Below are 20,828 nucleotides of genomic sequence, written 5' to 3'. Positions count from 1 at the left end.
CCTGCCCGTCTCTGCTTCAGGGAGATGCTGCCCAGTTTAGGGGGGCGGTGTATGCGGAATACTTGACGTGTATTCCGCGCCCCTCGCGGGGCTCGCTGCGATCGCCACGCTTCAGGCTCGGTGGCTCGCTTCGCTCGCTGCGCTTTATGCATTCAACTGTACGCCGACATGGATAGTGGTGGTATGAACAGGTCAGGAGGACGCATACTGCATCCCTTCGTGGGGCTCGCTACACACTCCACGCTTCGGGCTGGCGTGGATAGTGGGGGTGTTCCAGGAACACATTCACACCTGTCATGTCAGGCAGGTGAAAATGGTCAATAAGCGCTGTCTGACTATGTTAACTGCGTAACGCTGACTGACTACGCTACCCCCCCCCCCCCCCCTCAACAGCACGGCACATTTTACTACGGTAGCACTTGGAATCTCACTGAAACTAGTTTTCAAAAGTAGGCAAGTATGAGTATCATTGAAAGTGGGAATAACCATGGAGATATACAGAGAAGCTATCACAAACAAAAAAAGTACTCTAATGTTCCAGTGTATACTTTGAGCCGCATTTATAGGCTATTGCACCAGAGGTGAGGCCAGTGTGTATGCGCCGGGTCCACCCCTGTGTGTGTGTGTTTTCTGCTAATTATCACATTCAGGGCTGCCAAGAGAAATCCTGGGCCCGGTACAACAGTGTCACGGGGCCCCCCTGGAGTGGCGAGCTGTGCCCCCACACTTACTTTTTCTGAGCTGCGGAGGGGGGCAGGCGTCCGCAGTGCATAGGCAGGCGTCGGGTAGACATGAGCGACGTTGGAGTCCCGGTGGCGAGCAGGTTCAGGTGTTGGGTATGTTGTGGGAGGCCCAGTGGCGAGCAGGTTCCGGCGTCGGGTATGATGTGGGAGGATGTGGGAGGCCCGGCGGCAAGCAGGTTCCGGCGCTGGTGGTCAGCGCTGCAGCCTGCGCAGCGTGACCTATGATCGAGACATGCAGCGCAGGCCGCACGCCGGGTCGGGAACAGCCGGGCAGTGTCTGAGCGAGCGATACATTATGCCACACACCGCCATTTCTCTGAAACATGATGCAGCTCACCACAATGCCTATGATACTATGCTGCACACTGTAATGCCCCTGACACATTATGCCACACATTGCAATGCCCCTCACCCCTAATGCATACCTCTCAACTTTCGCAGTGGAGAAAGGAATATATTTGTGTGCCAGAGGCACGCTCCAAAAATTTTTGGGCGCCGTTTTGTCTCTGTGAGGGCATGGCACTGTGTGAACTGCTGGCCATGCCCTCTGCCTCCCTGCCTGCCTGCCTAATTAGACGCATGCAGTGTCTAATTCCCGCAGGACCGTCCCAAAAAAATGGGATGTCACACAAAAGTCGATACACACTGACTATGCCACACCACATTGCCCCCCACAGTAAGACTTCTACTAAATTATAAATTACCGGCTTGTTGCCAAGGGGGTTAATGTCCGTTGCCAAGGTGGTTAATGTCCGTTGTCAATGGGGGGGTTAATGTCCGTTGCCAGGGGTTCTTGCTCATTGCCAAGGGGGGGTTAATGTGCGTTGCCAGGGGTTCTTGCTTGTTGCCAAGGGGGGATTAATGTGCGTTGCCAGGGGTTCTTGCTCATTGCCAAGGGGGGTTAATGTGCGTTGCCAGGGGTTCTTGCTCGTTGCCAAGGGATTAATATGCATTACCAGGGGTTTTTGCTTGTTGCCAACGGGTTTATATTTGTTCCCAGGGGTTAATGCTCATTGCCAAGGGGGGTTAATGTACCTTTCCAGGGGTTCTTGCTCGTTGCCAAGGGGGGTTTATTGTCCATTGCCAGGGGTTCTTGCTCATTGCCAGGGGTTATTGGATGTTGCCAAGGGGTTAATATTTTTTGCCAGGGGTTAATGCTCGTTGCCAAGGGTAATTTCCGTTGCCAGGGGTTCTAGCTCGTTGCCAAGGGGTTAATATGTGCCCGTGTGTCCTGCCACCCGCCCATCAGCTGCAGCTGCCCCTGCTGTACCCTGCCTTCCCCTGCGCACAGAGAGACAGACGCTAGAAGTCATTTTTCACTTCCAGCGTCTTTGACAGGGAGCACAGCTCTGCAGCGTTACCAGGAAGTGCAGAGCTGTGCTTCCTGTCAGACGCTACAGGTGAACTATGACTTCTAGCGTCTGTCTCTCTGTGTGCAGGGGAAGGACAGTCAGGGGAAGGCTGGGGCAGCCGCAGCTGACGGGCGGGTGGCCGGACACATGGGCGGCCGGGCGGGCGGGCGGACAGGTCCTTGTCATCCCGACGCACCCGCAGCCCAATAAATATTTTTTTTAAAGTGTGTGTCTGGACCCGGGCCCCCCTGGCAGGCCCGGGCCCAGGTAAAATGTACCCGCCCCCCCTGCCTCTCGGCGGCCCTGATCACATTGTGGGGACTGGAATCTGTTAACACGGTCATGTTGTGGGGACCAAAAACCTGGGCCCTATAACGGAAACCTTTTCAAATTAATACAGGGGGTATTCTTAATGTGCCATTGTGGTTTTTAGCATTGGCCCAGAATGCAGGTCTACTAGTCCATTTGTGTGTGTAAGTGTGTTGCTTCATTGTGTCATTTTATACAGTAGCTTCTGGCTGCGTAGTGTGTATGCACAGGGTCCACTGTTAATGCAAGTTCAAAATTAAAAAAAGAAATTTTTTCATTTTTATTTTCTTTTTCTTACTGCACACCATGGTAACTGTGGACTGTGGATGTAATTGAGGATAATAATAATAAATTCAGTGATTTTAGCTGTTTTTAAGATTTTTTTATAATATAGAACTAAAACCAGAAACACATTCTCACAAATGCACTATTGTAGGTGAGAGGTTGTGATTGAATCAACAAACAACATGTCTGGTCAGTGCTGGAGTAATGACAGTCTGCTGCTACTGTTTGTGTGTATATACAAGCATAGGCGCCAATTCTGTGGGTGCTCAAGGGCTTGATCACCCGCGGAAATTGATAAACACCCACGGGGGGCCTGAGTCGTGCTCATACAACTCATACCCGCTATATTATACAGCACACGTCCGTCCTGCACGCCAATAAGCATAGCAACCCGGTCCCCACCACACCCCGTGCACTCTTACGTGACCTCACGCACAGCCGCCGGGCGCCAGTGCCAACCTCCCCCTCCCTCTCCCTCCACTGCGCGACCACCCACCGCCGGCGTCCGTCTCAGCCTGGGGCAGCTGCTGCAGCACAGTGCAAGGAGGCAGCTTGCTCACCCCAACTGACTCTTCTGCCAGCTTCTAGTTTCTCAGCTTCTAGTTTCTTCTTGGGGTGCCTGCATGGCCATGAGCTGATAGTCACTCTATAAGGCTCATGTGAATAAGGTCAGTAAATCCAGTGCACGTTGCTCTATTAGACCCAAAATAATAGCTGGCCATTCATAAAAACAGAGCTTTTATTACAGCAGCCAGCGAATAAATGCATTTATTTATTTGGCACTGTGGGGGAATTTATGTACAGTACCTGCACTGTGGGGGCATTTATGTATTTGACACTGTGGGGGCATTTATGTATTTGGCACTGTGGGGGAATTTATGTACCTGCACTGTGGGGGCATTTATGTATTTAGCACTCTGCTGCTGTAATTTGAATATTGGAGACAACTGTGCTCCGTAATATGAATTGGTATTATTTTGTGGTCACGCCTCTTCCCCATGAAGCCACTCCCCTATATTTTTGGCTTGAGCACTCACCAACAAAAACATAAATCAGCACCTATGTATACAAGCTGATCAGACACCCCCTGCAGTGAAGCTTCAGGAGTGACTTCATCACAGAAGTGTGTATATAGTAGGGATGAGGGCAGGGCCGGTGCAAGGCACCGGAGCGCCCCAGGCGAGTCGGGGTGGGGGCGCCCCGGTGCCGGGGGGAGGGAGTGGTACCTGTGTAAAAAAATTGCTGCCCCGGCGTCCCTGCAGTGCTGGGGCGGTCAGGGGTGTCCGTGCCGTAGGGGTACCTGCGGCGCCGTCATGTGTATAAAGCTGGCTGTGGCTGGCGGGGTACCTGTAGTGAATAGCAAATAACTAGCGCTTCCCGCGCCGCCGCGCGCATAGTGCTAGTTATTTGCTATTCACTACAGGGACCCCGCCGGCCGCAGCCAGCTTTATACACATGACGGCGCCGCAGGTACCCCTACTGCACGGACACCCCTGACCGCCCCAGCACTGCAGGGATGCCGGGGCAGCAATTTTTTTACACAGTTCGCTGGGGGTGAGGGGCGAACTGCCGCCCTCCAGGTGCCGGCGCCCTAGGCAAATGCCTAGAGCTGCCTAGTGGTGGCGCCGGCCCTGCTTGTATCTTGGTTCTTTTACCTATTAAAGTGAAAATGTGGTGGGGCGTGCCTTGGCCAGCACTGAGAGCGGGTGCGGGGAGTGTGAGCTCCGTAAATATCTTGTATAATTATCCCGCCCTGGGACCTGCGGACGACATATACATACATCCGGTGTCTCCAGAGATGCTCCTGTGCTGCCCATGGCTCTCCTGGACGGCTCATGGAGTCCTGGATGATCGGGTGGGCCTGCTGTGCGCCGTGCATCCTCTCCAGGGTGCCATTTTGGATCCTCCGGCGGCTCTGGCTGAACGCCAGAGTCCCTGGGGTGCAGCTCAGATGGCCGACTGTGCTGGTGCCTCTTGCCGGGCGACTCGGCGGGTTGGGGCGTCTGGTGACTCTCCGGAGGATTGGCCGAAGAGAGTGGGAACTGTCTCCTCCGAGGCACACCGCACGGAGAAGCTGGCGCCATCTTGCTTGCCTGTCTCCTGGGCTGCGGTACTTGTACAGAACTGATCCTGCTCTGGGCTTAGCAGGTACTTCTGATATACATTTTCTGGAACCTGCAAGGTGGGTTGAATCTCCGGGGCAGTTGTGACCCTTGCTACATGCTGGACTATACTTGTGACGCAGCTTGGAATGAATGAGTGGGGAGCACTGTCACCAAATCCTCTGCACAGATATTTAGCTATTTTCCTTGAGTCCTCTGAATATTATCCTATTGGACCCTCTTTACGCCGTTGACATTCTATATATACCTGGCGACGTGCTAGCCATCGCCTTTCCACTTGTGTGCGGCTATTTTACAGCTGAGGATTTATTGAATTAGAGACAATAATATTTATATATAATGAGCATTATACAGGATCATGGAACTCTCCACTCAAATAATTATTTTGGCGATTCTAAGTCTCTACTACCAGGCTTTTAAGCAAGTTTGATGATGTTTGTTATGGTGGCCTGTCTCCTGTCTGTACTCCTGATGGTGCAGTGGAGACTGCAGAGGTCGTGGAGGGCAGCCTGCCTATATACAGTACATATGTGAACGCTACTGCTCCTGTACCAACCCCAGATACACGTACCTTTATGGGCCTGTCTGCTGTAAAACTTGCCTTGGTTGCTTCAAGTCTCTGGGAAGCTATGTTCGCATGTCCAGAATGCTGCCTGGATTATCCCCGAGACGCTGTAGACAAACACCTTATTGCTATTTTTCCTATACTATATGGACCTAAGGACTGGCCGGATTGATCATTTACGCTGTATTGCTTTTTGTGAGATCTCTTCCACCATTTCTACCCATTTCTCTTTAGCAGCACTATTATTTTTCCTCAGTAATACCGTATGCAATACCATGCATATATATCCATCCTGATTTTACTACTGTTATAGGTACTTTTAATGTATACTATGTGATGCTGCATTACTGATTCTGTATGGTGAACGCACTGTCATTGAATTTGATGGTGGGGGAGTTTTTTTTTATTTTGATCCGTCTACACATAAAGGTCAAGTCCACTTCCCCCGATATACCGTATCTTTGTTATAATATCCTGTAAATAAAGGGGGAGGGGGGAGTTTGCATAGAATAGTAGAATTTAGAATAAAGGGGTTATGGTTAAGGGATCCAAGTACGCCTTAGTTGTGGGTGGGTTGTACAGGGTGGGGGGGTTATAGGGTTGGTTTGTTTTGGGTTTTATTGGTGGGTTTAGTTAATTTTTATTTCTTATTTTCTCTGTTTGACCGGACACCTGACTTTGCAACAATCTTTTTTTCCTTCCTTTTTTTTTTTCAATGGGTATTATGCTGATAGTCTATATTTCTTTATTTGTATTTGCTATATTTTAGTGTGATATACTACCTTAAATTGATGTGCGTTATATATCCGCTAGTATCTATAACCCAAATGGCGCCTTTGGGTAATGGTAGTCCACATATCCTGCAATGAAAAGCTTTTGTTTGGAATGCTCACACTTAATACATTTTTGTCTCTGTATGGTATTTTATTGTTAACAACATTTCGATTATTTTTTACTGTATAAGTACCCTACGTCTGTCGTTTCAGCAACTGTGTCGGGTCTGGTGTTTATGTCTGTTCCACTCCTTGCCTATATCGGGTTTTTTGCTTATTGTATTCTAAAAATTTCTACAGAAATCATTGAATTAAAATAAAAATGAAAATGTGGTACCAGGACCTTCTGTAAAGCAAAATATTGATCAAACTATATAGAAAAGTCGGTAGTACAAATAAAATATGTGCTTTCAAAAATTGCAACAGTATGTTCTACTTTCCTGTGCACTTATAGGGAAGAGAAGATATTGCTTGTTTTAATGCCTATATTTTGGGATTAGATAAAGTGAGCCCCAATTCTCTTCATGTGGCTGCTACTCTGCCGTTTTCTCCTCCTCCCTCTCTGGGGGGGTGTGCTCAGAGAGTATGCCTGCACCTATGTACCAAAAACAAGCATCCAATCTCCAAATTAAATGGGGTAAATCTTTAATGGAGAAGGATTTGGGGGTGGTCAATGTCAGTAGTCTGAAGCTATGTACTCACAGGGCAGATATATTGCTGAGCAATATATTGCTCAGTGTCTCCTTTTCATCAGCGACCAGAGATGGTCGCTGATGAAAGGGAACCTCTGCCGGGGGAGCCGTAGAGGGAATCAGCTGGTCGCAGGAGCAAGCCTGCAACCAGAGATCATAAGGGGGCTAAAAACGGGAGCGCGCACCTGGTGATTTTTTTTGCCGGTGCACACTCCAATCGCTGCCAATATGGTCGCTCAGCGATTATAGCCCGGGTGTACACAGCTTTACTGCTCAATGTCAACCAGCAGCTGCAATGGCTAATACAGTATTAGCATGCATAAAATGGGGCACAGAGGCTAGGGAAGACAGTGTCATTTTGCCACTACATAAATTGTTGGTAGGGCCTCATCTAGAATACAGTGTACAGTTCTGGGCACTACTCCATAAGAAAAACAAATCTTGGAACTAGTAAGGGTTCAGAGAAGGGCAACACTGGCTGCTTCATTTTTACACTGCAATATAGATATCAGTTTGAAGTACAACCCCCCCCCCCCACCCAAATCTAACTCTCTCTGCACATGTTACATCTGCCCCACCTGCAATCCACATGGTTTTGTCCATCTAAGTGTGATTGTGGCTTTCTGATTGAATCAGAATAGCCCTTTATATATAACTATGTAAGGTCATTTATGAACACACAAAATAAGTCATTGTGGGAATTTACTAAGGTGGGAGTATATCAGATACTATCTATTATCTTCTAGAAGATGCTAAATTAGTAGATTCTAACACTTACCCATAGCGACATCCCATGTGAAATTGAACTCCCATCTTAGTAAAGCCCAGTACACATGCATCGATTTTTTTTATTTTTTTTACAGATTTTCAATTTGATTTTGCTTATAGAAGTAAAATCTAATCGAATCCTAAACTAAATCTAATGGTTTTTGTGTCACTTTCGATCCAAATTCGATTCGCGCTCCTGTTTTCACAAAATCGAACAGAAAAATCTACTGTTTAGCCAAGGAAATATCGAATTCGATCTAGTAAATCAAATGTGTTCAATGTACCATGAATGAATATCAAATTCGATATCTAATGCAAAAGTACAGATCTAATGCCAAATCGAATGGAAAGATCTAATGCCAGATCTAATAGAAAATCAAATCTAACATTGAATCAAAAGCAAATCGATGTGTATGTACAGGGCTTTAATTTCCCCCATACACACAATTCCTCTGTGTGCATAATTGTTAATATATAATACATTTGGTTTTGCGCTCCCTGGGTCAGGGTAGTGAGTGTTTCAGCTAATAAGAGTGCAGGATTCCTCTTTGACTATTACAATTACAGACTGCAAATTGGGATAGGCAGGATGAATGGGAAGTTCTGAATAAATCTGCACAATTTGTCAGATTTATGGATGAGGTGGGTTGCTGGGTCCCCGAATCAGTGTGAACATTTTAGCACCAACAGTAATTTTTTTTTGTTGTTGTTACCAATCTAACAGTTTTTGACACTGTAATTATTTCCTCTCACCCTACAGGGTCCACTACAGCAGTGCGGGTTGACACATAGCAAAGTTTTCCTTTTTACAAATATTTTTTGAACAGAAATGCTGAGTTAGTGCTGTGTGTTGTAGTGTTATATCATACAGCATAGATAAGAGCCCAATTTCCAATACAATCGGGAATATTACCTGCAGGAGCATCTGGTACGCAGGGGTCACTTTACCTCTTCAGCTAAACCTGCTCTGTTTGCAGACACACACACACACACACCCGCCTAGCTTACTGATAGGATGGATAAGCAGATAAAGGTGTAAAAAGGGGTAACATTGGTACTTATGTAGTAACTGGGCTGCCGATTTCTAAATCGGGTCGGATCGGGAGATCGCATCGCATCGCATGCGACCATGCGATTCGATGCGATGCGATGCGATGACCCGATTTTTCCATAGGAATCAATGTTAAAATGGACTGAGTCCATTTTAACATGGAATTCAATGGGAAAAATGGGTCCTTTTCATACCCCTACTATCCAAGTGGGCATGGAGTTGGATATAAACCTGTGGCGAGCGTAGCGAGCCACCGAGCCCGAAGCGTGGCGAGCGAAGCGAGCCCCGCGAGGGGACGAATACCGTCCCCTCGCGGGGCTCGCTTCGCTCGCCACGCTTCGGGCTCGGTGGCTCGCTACGCTCGCCACAGGTTTATATCCAACTCCATGCCCACTTGGATAGTAGGGGTATGAAAAGGACCCATTTTTCCATAGGAATCATTTTAACATTGATTCCTATGGAAAAATCGGGTCATCGCATCCGATATCGGATGCGATGCGATGCGATGCGATGCGATATCGCATCGCATCGCATCTGATTGTATGCCTTAACTTAAGGCATACAATCAAAAAATCGGCAGCCCAGTTACTACATAAGTACCGTAACATTTATTGTACAATGTACATTATAGGTACCAGCCCAATGTCCATTTCAGTCGGAAAAGATTATAGTATAGGGGGATCTGGTACGCAGGTATCACTGTAATAGGCAGACAAGGGTGAGACAGAAGCAGAATCCAATTACAACAAGCCGGGTCGGTACACAGAGGGTCACAGAGGGGCCGGTCAGGAGCGGCGAGCAGAGTTCATTAGTCCTCAGTTATAATTGGACGGCAGCAGAAGATGTACCGCAGACACCTGAGTACCCGCTTTCTGCACTTTCCTTTCCCTGGCTTGGCAGCTTTATCAGATGTTACACTGCTGGCTGTTACTGGCTCAGGTATTATATTAGGGGTTAAGGCCGTCTCAACTGATGATGGTACCATCTGTGGGATTACAAGATCACATGTGCAGTTGATGAACCGCTTTTCAGCACAGGTCTTTTCCACAAGTATCACTTGGCCAGGACTTGTCTCATCCACATCAGGTGTTTTCTTTGATGGGATGACAGGATCATGGGTCCAGTTGATGAACCGCTTTTCAGCGCAGGCCTCTTTTACAAGTATCACTTGCCCAGGAATGGTCTCCACACGAGGTGTTTCTATTGGTGGGACCCATGAGTGGTAACGTATCCACTTGGCAAATGGTATTTTAGCCACGGCCTCTTCCACAAGTATCACTTGGCCAGGACTTGTCTCATCCACATCAGGTGTTTTCTTTGATGGGATCACAGGATCATGGGTCCAGTTGATGAACCGCTTTTCAGCGCTGGCCTCTTTCACAACTGTCACTCTGCCAGGAATGGTCTCCACATCAGGTGTTTCTATTGGTGGGATCCATGAGTGGTTACGTATCCACTTGGCAAATGGTACTTTATCCACGGCCTCTTTCACTAAAATGACATTGGGAGGAAGCTCCTCTCCCAAATCTGGTGTCACCCTCGCTGGTCTCACAGGATCACGTGTCCAGCTGATAAACTGATTCTTAGCGCAGGCCTCTTTCACGAGAATCACATTGGGAGGAAGCTCCTCCTCCCAATCAGACATTGTAATATATTCTTTATATATTTTCTCTTTCTGAAAAAGGGAATGCATCCACTTTCCAACAACTCGTACTGAGAAGTGAGGATTCCACGGCAACAACTCAAAACATCCTGTGGTTAGTGTGTGTGATGTCATACTGATCATGACATAATCTGCACATGAGACCCTACTACAGTGTTTACCTTTTATATATAGTAAATATAATCCTTTTTTTTTAACATTTACATTTATATAACAAATGTGAGCGATGCTGGTATTTTTAGCATCTCTCTGATGTTTGCACTCAAAGGGTTAATAGCCGAATAGTGTGTAGATTATACAGGTATAAGTGAAATGATAGCAGTGTGAGTGTATGTATACACATATAAGTGAGGTGATAAACTGTATATAAAGTATACTCACACTCTATCATCTCACTTTATACAATATCATTTCACATATACCCTGCTAATGTCATATAACCTGCCTTCATCTTAGGTCCATTGGCAACTAGTTGAATAATAATCGGTCCAATGTGTGAGAGCAAAACATTACCAACCATTTTCTCCCAGATGCTGACAAACAGTCTGGCTAACTCCCCAACTGAACCGTTAGTTGGTGAGCACTAGCCAACAGTGTCGGCCTACTTCACTGTCACAGCCTCCAGGGAGCTGCTTGTCAGCAGGAGGGGCAGCCTGGATCACCGCACCCCTCCAACCCTGTAATCAAAATTGCTGAACCCCACCCCAAGCAATTGAGGCACCCGCAAACTTCTTCCTCAACCCAATTTGCAGCACTCCATGCACTTTCACCCCTTCACAATCTAACCATCATTAGTGCCCCATCATCAATGGAATCAGCGCCCACCCGTCATCAGCGGTAGCAGCACTCCCCCCAGTGTGTCAAAGTCTGTCAGCACCTGTGTTTCAGCATGTTATTGTCAATCTGTCAGCATCTGTCTGTCCATCATGTGTCTTTGTATGTGTGTGTGTCAGGGTGGGATGTATTAAAATACATCGCCGCCCTTCGCCGCCCCCCCCCCGCCGCGATGCTGCTGCATATGTACTAACATATGCGTCTGGCATCGCGGTGCGGTGACGGAGGCCCCCCGCGATACCTGTACACGTCACCTCCCTGCGTCACCTCCCTGCCGCCACGCTCTCCCCTAACGCCGGGGACAGCTATGCATGCTGTCCCCGGCGCTTCCTCCTCCCCCCTGCAGCCGGAAGGATGTCCGGCTGCTTCACTAGGGGGAGGCAGGGCTTACCTACCGGGGTCCAGGAGGACCCTTAAGGAAGGTAAGCCAGAGGGGGGGTCGGCGAGGCGGCGGATTTGCGTCTATAGGTAGACTTCTATAGGGTATCGCCACCCAAAGGTGGCGATACCCTTCAGTGCGGTATCATTTTTGATACATTGGAAAATGCGGTAAAACCGGGGTTTTACCGCATTTTCCATTTGATACATCTCGTCCTCAATGTCTTATTGTTTTAAATATTCAAAACATGCAGGAGTAGGAGAACCTGTCCGCCTACTTCTGTTGTATGGCCAGCATAACTTGTTGTCTGTCCAACCAACACACCACCCCACACCACACACCTAACCAACTTTTTCATCAGACCGGCCAACCTGCAAACCTTTTCCTCAAAACAGCCAACTTCTCTCCAACTTGTCATATGACAGAAGTAGGCGGACAGGTTCTGCTTACTCCGGCATGTTTCCAATATTTAAAATAACAAAACTTCTGCATGTGTCAGGCGGGCCCTGGCACACTGACACACTAGTAGCAGGTGCCGTTAATGAATGGCAGGGCCTATACTATACACAGTCCAGATGTGGATATTAATCTGGGTCCCTGTAATTGTGGGTGCTGCTAATGATCAGTAATATCGCTTTTGTTATGGGGCCTACACACGGAGCGATGTGTGCCAGCGATATTAGCAATGTAGATCGCTCCGGACACAGCGCTGCGTGATCTGTCAGGGCCAGTGTTCACCGGTGAGAACATGATCGATCTGACTAGGTTTATACTGCATGCTGTATAAATCTAGATGGGTAAAAGCTCCGCTCTAGGACACATATCGCTATCTCCCCCACACACGGATTGCTTCGAAAATTACCTAAAATCACTACATGTGTAGGCCCCATTAGACACAGAATTTCAGATGTAAGTATTGCCCGTGGACCCGTAATCGAGATGCAGCGAACAATAAGTAGATTCGAACAGCGTGCAGATATGGGTACAGGGCCGGTACCACTAACAACCAGTTGTGTCACTTACAGGGCCGGTGCTAGGTTTCTTGGCACCCTAGGCAAAACATCTGACTACTCCCCCCCCCCCCTTTTTCTAGCAGTCACACAGTCCCATAAATACAATATCCACAATTGGTGGCACTCTGGATCAATTACTCTCAATAAAAGCATCATTAAGTCAATGTTTCAGTGCTTTATTGCACTTTTCTCAGCTGAACTTGAAAAAAAGCACGATAAAATGCTGATACATTGAATTAATTACACTTTTTTTATTAGTCCAGAGTGCCGCTAGTTATGGACAATATATATGTATGTATGTACCATATATATATATATATATATATATATATATATATATATATATATATATATATATATATATATATATATATATATATATATATACACTGAACAAACATGTACTGTATAATTGTATAAGCCAGAGTGGGGTACTTATCTTCCCAGGGGACATGGTGGGCCAGGCCTTTAGAGTGTCAGCAGCCTGCCCAGTGACATCTGCTGAGGGGGCACAGGGTCAGCAGAAAGCCTCCTCTGCTGCCCCGAATAAGGTACCCAAGGGCAAGGGGTTAAGTGCAAAGAGCAGCCTAGATCCCAGGATGACAGCCTCCTTCCAGCATGCCTTGCTCCCACACAGCTCTAAGTTTCTGCTTCCTGGATACTATGTGACTCTGGAGACTACAACTCCCATAACCCCCCGCGCTGCGCCCCCTGGTGGCTGCAATTTGCACTGTGCCGACTGGACTGTGCTGACAGGACCCCGTTGGGGCTGATTGACAGGCATGGGGGCGGGTTGGAGTGGTGCGATCGGCGGGTGTCCCTGTAACGTCATCCGTACAGGAAAACCTTTGTCAGTGCTGAGCAGCTTCACTACAGAAGGTGCCTGGCAGGCAAGACACAGTGTGCAGGGAGTGTGATGAGAGGGAAGACAGCGTGTGTGGGTGCGCTCCTGGATAAGTGCTGGACGTCACTTGTTCTCCTCACTATGGGGAGAGAGGGACAATTAGCATGCAAAGTGGGAGTGAGATCGAGCGACTGCTGTTTGTGGTGACGGGCACAGTGCGGGAGGAAACCTCACCATAAATTGGGACCCACTGAAGGAAGAGCGCCCTCTAGCGGCTGGCGCCCTAGGCAGCTGCCTAAGGCTGCCTAATGGTAGCTCCGTCCCTGGATGAGCGCATTCGGATCTCCAAGATCCGAACGTACCTGAACTTCACAATCTGAGACGGGATCAGAGCTCAGCTCGCTGTTCCCACTAAACTCGGATCCCAGAATGTGCCAAAATGTCATCATCCCTCTGTCAGATTCTCCTGATATCCAGACCCTATATAATTCCAAATGGCTCGGCACCAACTTCTTCCCAGTTCTAGTGAGAGGATGTGTTAGTGGCTGTGGGAAAGTGGCATGGATTGGCAACCTGCTCTGCCTCTGCTGTATCATTGTGGGGGTGACCTGCTCTGCTGTATCGGTCCAGTCCAGTGGCGCAGTGCTGTGCGGTAGCAGTCTTGGAGTGAGCTCCTCTGCTGTATCAGTCCAGTTCAGTGGTGCAGTGCTGTGTTGTGTCAGTCTGGGGGTGACCTGCTGTACTGTATCTGAACTGTGTAGGACTCATTCATATGCACTGCATTCATTACATATGTGCATATGTAATGAGTGGCTCATTACATATGCACTGCGCTCTCATAGCTACTGTCTGTCCTGCTTTTGCACTGCAAACCTGCATGAGACCTGGTATTTATGTGCGGTGTGAAAGGGGTTTAAAACGGTAATAAACCGTTTTAAATACCGTTTCAAAATACCGGGTCTCAAACGTTTAGGCAATGTGAAAGCAGCATGGGGGTGACCTGCTCTACTGTATCCAGTCCAGTGGTGCAGTGCAGTGCTGTGCTGCATCAGTGTGGGGGTGACCTGCTCTACTGTATCCAGTCCAGTGGTGCAGTGCAGTGCTGTGCTGCATCAGTGTGGGGGTGACCTGCTCTATTGTAGCCAGTTCAGTGGTGCAGTGCAGTGCTGTGCTGCATCAGTGTGGGGGTGACCTGCTCTATGGTAACCAGTCCAGTGGTGCAGTGCAGTGCTGTGCTGCATCAGTGTGGGGGTGACCTGCTCTATTGTAGCCAGTTCAGTGGTGCAGTGCAGTGCTGTGCTGCATCAGTGTGGGGGTGACCTGCTCTATTGTAGCCAGTCCAGTGGTGCAGTGCAGTGCTGTGCTGCATCAGTGTGGGGGTGACCTGCTCTATGGTAACCAGTCCAGTGGTGCAGTGCAGTGCTGTGCTGCATCAGTGTGGGGGTGACCTGCTCTATTGTAGCCAGTTCAGTGGTGCAGTGCAGTGCTGTGCTGCATCAGTGTGGGGGTGACCTGCTCTATTGTAGCCAGTCCAGTGGTGCAGTGCAGTGCTGTGCTGCATCAGTGTGGGGGTGACCTGCTCTATTGTAGCCAGTCCAGTGGTGCAGTGCAGTGCTGTGCTGCATCAGTGTGGGGGTGACCTGCACTATGGTAACCAGTCCAGTGGTGCAGTGCTGTGTTATATTTATTATAACAGTCCGGGGGTGACCTGAAGGTTGACAGGGCTAAGGCCGACACCTGAAATAGGGCGACATGAGTTTTCCCCTTTTTTTTGTCCCAAATGTCGACATAGTCAACATGGACACAGTCTAAGTGTACCACTGCACTTGCCATGCTTTGGGCACAGTGCCACGCTGCCCTCGGCACACTATTATACTCCCACCACCCTGTAGTGGATGGTACGGTATGAAATACCGCCTGTGGGCACATGCCCGCTCAAAATACAGTAATATGGAAAAAAAACAATGTTGACCTTCCCATTGTCGACTTAATGCTTGTGTTGACCTTCTGACCCTGTCGACCTTAGTCATGGCAACCTATTTCAGTTGTCGACCTAAGCCCTGTCAACCTAAATAGTGGCCATATCCCGAAAGAGCAGGGTCCTTCTGCCCTCATGTGTCTTTTCATCTCTTATATAAGCTGTGTACACATGGGGAGACGGGTGCCCCATTCTGAGTGAGGTGCTGATTGTGTTGTTGTCATCCTATTCCACATTTAAGGGGGACAATATATGAAAAAGAATAATGATACCCGGGTATCTCCTACCCCATTCACACCGGCCAGGTCCCCGGGTTAAACCCGGGAACAACCCTGCTCCAAATCAGGGTTGAAATCCCGGCATTTTTTGCCGGGATTTTGGCCCGGGAACCTTTCACACCTGCGCTGGTCGCGGGTTGTTCCCGCGGAAATTATGCTGGTGTGAATGGGGTATTACATACAGGCAAAATCCCATTATGATTTTTTACCACCATGTAATCTGGCTTTTCTCTAAGCTCAACTCTACACCAATAAGGTGTTATCATATCTACAATAAGCACAGCAGACTGGGATAATCACCTTTTTAAGGCTCTGTTGAACGTAGGTTACTCCAGAAGAGCTATTACTTACTATTACCAAAAATTATGAGAACCTTACTATACAGGCCAATTCCAAACAGGTATTGCTAAATGGCAGTCACGCTTCCCCAATCTAAATGAAAAGACTATCTTAAAAGCTCTGCTATACTCCACTAAACAATATCAGCCACGTCCTACAAAGACATGCTTTTCAAAATACTGTACAGGGGCTACTTTTCTCCCCATCGCTGCACTTTAATGGGCCTAACCAACTCTTCGGTGTGTCCTTAATGCAATGGCTCTGATGCAGATTTATACCATTGTTTATGGGAATGTTCAGCTATTCAAAAATTTTGGACGACAGTCAGAAAATTTTCGGTAGATCATTTGGTAAATTATCTACTATTGACACCAGCATGGGCCATCTTGGGATATTTGCCAACCACCCCAAAAATTTCAGTAGGATGCAAAAAATGTTGTTGTACCTTTCTGCGGTAGCAAGAAAATGCATATTACCACAATGGATATCCAATGTACCTCCCTCATTTCTTATGTTCGAAGAAAAATGATTCCAAATATTTAAACGTGAATGGACTGAAACAACATTACCTAAGGAATCTCAAACAAAATTCTTCTTTGAGGTATGGGAGAGTTATATAGACGCCTTGCCAACGGACATCAAACAACAAATTCATAAATGTTTCCGTACAACTCTCTGGTATGAGACCAGAATACTTTTACAAGACCCACCTATAGCTTAATCAAAAAAGGAACGGATGGCTTGGACACGCATGGCTTTCCCCTTCCCCATCCCCCCCTCTTTTTCTCTCCCCCTCCCACCATAAACTCCCCTTTCAACCTGTTTTTACACTTATTTGACACTAATTATCTTTTATTTATCTGATTAATAATAATAAGATGATAACATCAATAATTGACAAATACAATTCTTTTAACCCAAGAAAAAACAATCAGTTACGCCAGGAGCTCAATTATAGATCTCATTTATTGAAATTTGTATTGAATAGAATATTGTATATTCATGTGTTCAAATGTTTTAATATTAATACAGTTGACATATATACATAATCTTTGCTGTTTGATTTTCTAATCCATAGACATATCAGTAATATTTCTGATGAATAGGAAATATAGAAAATGTTTGCAATACATATTGTTATTAATGACATTTCACATTGTAATGCTTATGTTTTGCAATAAAAACAATTTGGAAAATTATTTTCATTAATTCATTAGGGGGTAGATATATGAAGCAGTGATAAGGGAGGAGAAGTGATAAAGTGCCTGGTACTTTATCACCAGACAATCGGCTTCTAACTATCCCTTTTTACACCCAGTCCTGTACAGACTAGGTTTAAAAAGGGATAGTTAGAAGCCGATTGTCTGGTGATAAAGTACCAGGCACTTTATCACTTCTCCTCCCTTATCACTGCTTCATACATCTACCCCTAGATGTTTTATCATTAACAGCCTTCCAAACATTTGAATCTGTTTCTTGCTTCAGTTTAAAACCGCACAGTTATGGAATCCTACTGGAGCGGGTGAATGACCATGAATTGAGAGGTGGCTACAGGATCACCTAAGGCAGACCGTTGGACAAATTCGGTAACATCCCAACTTGCACGAGGCTCCTCGCCAGATAGGAGATTGGGAGAATATCCTGGTTTTTGCATGTAGAGCAGGAACTGGTATCTGTGATATCCTGTTTGCTTTGGTACGTTTGGTCGATGGTAAGAAGATAAGACATTTCCAGTTACGTCTTCGCCTCTGAGGAGAACATCACCTGGTATATCAGTGACGAGCCAGTGTCTCCAGAACCTGTATATTGGCTTGAGTCTGTTTGGAACGTCTGGATCCACCATAATCAATGTATACATCATTTCTGGCTTGGCGTTGTCATATTTGATCAGTGGAGGTCCCCAATTTTGTGTCAAGCCACTATGATATCCATTACATTTTGGTATATAAATACAGGAGGCATCACCCATCTTGGGGTATATAACATGAAGATCGTTACTGCAGAAACTGGTGTCATCTCCAATGATAGGCTCAAAGTCGCATGAAATAGGCCTACAAGAAGTGATGGATAAGAATGAAAGCAGGAATCCAACCTGAAATAATAACCTTGACATATTAGCAAGTCTTGTCAAGAAGTCACCACTCTGCGTTCTGGCCAGTGCTTGTCTGCAGACTCTTATGCTTTGCCCGAGTTCTATGATTCTATATCTGTGATGTCATAATTACTCAAATTTGAATGAAGCTTCAGTTAGCTCTGTCCTTCTGTGATGTCATAATTACTCAAATTTGAATGAAGCTTCAGTTAGCTCTGTCATTCTGTGATGCAGGGGCGGATTGGGTTGGAAAACCAGCCCGGGAAATTTTTGGAAGCAGCCCTAATAGGGGGCGGGGTCTGCTGAGAGGCGGGGTCTGCTGATAGGGAAGGATGCTCTTTTCTCAGAGCTTTATCAAAAGGGAAACTTTGTTTTCCCGAAATTTTACAGTGCATAATCAGTGCTTACATAAATACCACATCCATCCAGTGGCGTAACTACTGTAAGGCAGCCCCAGCAGCTGCTTGGGGGAGCAAGAGGCAGCGGGGTCTGTGTGGGCGCCAGCACCCGCTCAACGCACTGACATGCTGCTGCCTGCTGGCTGAGCACCGGAGGGGAGTCAGCCATGACAGAGACGACAAATCCACCCACTGATTTAATTGACTGTACACAGAGCTGGCTATTGGCTACTATGTAAAGGATGGGTGTGCGAATGGGCATGCTAGGGCGGCCTCTCCCACGTCTGAGCCAAGGGAAGCAGATGTGTCTGCTGGTCTCTCTGCCTCTCTACTGTTTCAGCTTCTCCGCTGGGGAAACACGCTGGAGAGGAGCCCAGGGGGCGCCACAAACTTTTTGGCAGGGGGGAGCAAAATATATAGTTACGCCACTGCATCCATCACAGCTATCAGAGGCCCTTTAGGACACAGAACTTCCCACTCTCAGCAGTCACGTTCATTCGGTGACGTCATCAGACCTCACCAAAAGTAGACAGCAACACAGACTCTGTTGCTTGCCAATGACCAGATACACGGACATGACAGAATAAGGGCCAGATTCTCTAAGCTTCAAAAGTGATAAAATGGAGAGTGATAAAGGGTCAGCCAATCAGCTCCTGACTGACATTTTTCAAACACAGCCTGTGACATGTCAGGTAGGAGTTAATTGGCTGTCTGTTTATCACTCACCATTTTATCACTTTTGAAGCTTAGAGAATCTGGCCCTAAACAACTACATTGCACTAATACAGTGGTATCCAACCCTAATTGAGCGTGAGCTACTCGAGACAAAAAAAAACATTATGCCAAACACCACAATGCCTATGATACTGATACTATAGTATGCTGCAGACTGTAATGCCCCTGACACATTATGCCTCACATTGCAATGCCCCTCACACCTAATGCATACCTCCCAACTTTGACTGCGTAGAAAGGTACAGAAAGGTATAGAATTTTGAGGGCATAATTTTTGTTGGTGTGAGGGCATGGCCAGTGCTGTGTGAACTGCTGGCTGTGCCCCCAGCGCCTCTGCCTGCCTGGCGGCCACAGCAGCAGGGCCGCGGACGTCGGCAGGTGGGTGGCTGGACATACAGGCGTTGGGCGGGCAACAGTGGTCGAGCCACCCGTTTTGCTCAGGCGAGCTACTGATACCTCACAAGCGACGGGTTGACGACCACTACACTAATACATAGTAGTAAATATCATATTACACAGTATAAAAGCACAATTGCCCGTGGTAATCAGTTACTTATGTTAATGCAAACAAAAAACATAATGAAAGCATGAATCAAAAAAGAGAAAGATAAGCAATAAATTATTAAAATATTAAATCAATAACATCGAACAGACTTTAGTTGTACTTCAAGATAGCGCCTTTAAGATAAAGGGCGATATTCAATGCCGCCGGCGAGGGATTTGTGCAGTGAGGATGGCTTTTTTTTCTTCGAGGATCGGAGAACACAAGCCATCTTCGCCGTCTAACTCCCTCACCGGCTGCTTGCTGTATTCAATGTTCCAGGGAAATCCTCGCCGTCAGAGCACAGCGATGATTCCCCAGAATGGTGAGGTTCGCTGCAAATGCAGCAAGCCCACTGCATTTTGTAGCGAGCTCCGCCGTTTTGATGGCTTCACTCACTGTTTCCACCTCACTGAAAAGAACCAGCGAGGTGGGAACGGCGAGTTAAGGGCTGTTGGTTGAATACTGAGGGCAAGCCTGAGCCATGATGGTGAGCTATCAGCACTGCTCTCTGTCATAGTTCGCCCTCAGGGCATTGAATACACTTCATAAGAACACTTGCTGTAAAGCACACATATAATCCTGACCCGCGACACGGCCTCATTACCATGAAAACGCACAGCAACATGAAACATTGGGTGTTCGCATATGGTAATGGGGCTGCCTGGCACTCTCCGCCCTTCTCCACCCCCCGCTTGCTGTCCTGGATGTGTGCACCCAGCGAGCAGAATGTTCGTCGTGGGTGCACGCACCCTGCGTCTGCACATGTGCAGACGCACACAATCAGTCCCAAGTGTGAACATGCGATGGACCAAATCAATCAAAAAAAGGTCCTTTATCAAAGGCATAATGTAAATATATATATAAAAAGATAGATTAGATAGATCGATCGATCTAAAAATATATATATCTATATAAATATAGAATTGGTAGGGGCTGGCATTCAGATCCAGCCAATGTAATAGTTTTGGGGTGCCTTCCAGAATGGTTAATATAGAAACATAGTGTTTTCCAATGAAAGAAAAACAGGAGACGGCACTCTCCAAATAGAAATTAGCGTATTAAAACGTCAA

At 47.0% G+C, this 20,828-nt stretch overlaps 1 long non-coding RNA gene and 1 pseudogene across 1 annotated transcript in view; one reads left to right on the top strand and one right to left on the bottom strand.

Annotated features, from left to right (window-relative positions):
• Nucleotides 1-20,828, top strand: part of LOC146064281 (uncharacterized) — a 95,543-nt gene that overhangs the window by 61,860 nt on the left and 12,855 nt on the right. The window lies entirely within an intron of this gene.
• LOC146062671 (phosphatidylethanolamine-binding protein 4 pseudogene) lies at nucleotides 17,397-18,306 on the bottom strand (annotated as a pseudogene).

The sequence above is a fragment of the Crinia signifera genome, chromosome 3 (assembly GCF_055691185.1).
Source record: "Crinia signifera chromosome 3, ASM5569118v1, whole genome shotgun sequence".
Classification (NCBI taxonomy): Eukaryota; Metazoa; Chordata; class Amphibia; order Anura; family Myobatrachidae; genus Crinia; species Crinia signifera.
The sequence above is the reverse complement of the archived record's forward strand: the minus strand, read 5'-3'. Positions and strand labels throughout refer to the sequence as shown.